The following is a 1,521-nucleotide window of genomic DNA, read 5'->3' as shown; positions in this document are numbered from 1 at the left end:
ATTTTAAATATCTCCTCAATAGGTCATCAGAACTTTACAGTATTAGACAGTGTTTCGTTTTATAACAATATCTATGTAATGACTGAGTCACAAGTTCCGAGAATGTTTGTAAATATCATAGCAAAACGTTTGAATTTCTTGTTCTTCTTTCTTCTGTTTCTTTTTTATTACATGATAATTCAAAAACCAAAACAATGGCGTCAACCAATTTCCCTGAGGTGACATAGTTTCAAACGGATTATCCACTTTTATAAGTATTATTAATAACTAGTAGTAATAAAAAAAATAAAAATTATAGTGTAAACGATGTTATTATTACCCCTTGAAGTTAGCTTTCTTACAGAAATTTGAAGTTCCTTTAAAAGGCTTTAGTACAAGGTGAAATAGGAATTACTAGCCAACAATAGATAACCAATAATTATTACGGTTGGAACCTTATTGTATTTTGAACTTGGTTATAAATACAGCCTTTCTATGTGTATTGAAACAATGCATTAAAAAACAACAACAAGCAAACATGTAAAGAAAAACTTTAAAAAATAAAGTAAATGCAGGGATGGCTAATATTACTTCTTCAAAAAAGAATGCAAACATAATAGTAGAGATGGCGTTTGCTATCTTGTTTGCATTCATTTTGAAGGATTGATATTAGCCATCCCTGCATTTACTTTCTTGTTTGAAAAGTTTTTTCTTTACTTTAAATCAGTAAATAAGTATGTATAAAAACTGCACCATTTTACCTTCCTTTTTATTTATATGATTTATTTATTGAAATACAAATTTATATGATTTATTTATTGAAATACAGCATATTTCGTTCAACAAATGAAATACTTTAAAATGCGACTAATATAACCCACATGGTTAACCTACTGACACAGGCCAATTTCGTAAGAATATACGCATATTTCTAGCAGTTATTTTGATTTAAACTTAATTATTTCAGGGGAAATGATTAATAAACAAGAGTGCTCGAAGATTAGCAATCCTCCTTCACCCTGCTCGAGGCAAGAGGTTAAAGTTCAATGAGTGGCCAACGATTTAATGAGCCATATGGGCGAAGAAGTAGGAAAATAAATAATTAAATGAAAAACTATTATTAATAATAATAAGTAAATAAGTATAGGGAAAGAAATATATATATATGATGATGAGGCAAGTAGGCGGAAGTGAAGGCAAGTCCAAGGCGTAGCAGAGGCCGGTTGATCTTGTAGAAGGAGCAAGTCGGCAGCCATTGTTGACAAGTTATCGAAACATAACGAAGCAAACGGGCCTTGACAGGGCCTGACGGGGATCAGTGGATCCAAGTGCCATGGCTTGGATCTATAGATCCAATGCCTAAGAATTTTATGTGGTGAGGAAAGGGGGAGTACCCCGAGAAAACACACTTTCACTGGTCGGGACCGAAAGAAAAGCCCGACTAGTGCCCGAGTGAAGGGCTATTGAAGGGATGAAGATCTGGAAAGAGACTGAACAGTGAAATAGTTATGCATAGAATATAATATACTATTAGTAGTTTTA

This window comes from Limulus polyphemus, unplaced genomic scaffold (genome assembly GCF_000517525.1).
Source record: "Limulus polyphemus unplaced genomic scaffold, Limulus_polyphemus-2.1.2 Scaffold243, whole genome shotgun sequence".
NCBI classification, from domain to species: Eukaryota; Metazoa; Arthropoda; class Merostomata; order Xiphosura; family Limulidae; genus Limulus; species Limulus polyphemus.
This window is presented reverse-complemented; position numbering follows the sequence as displayed.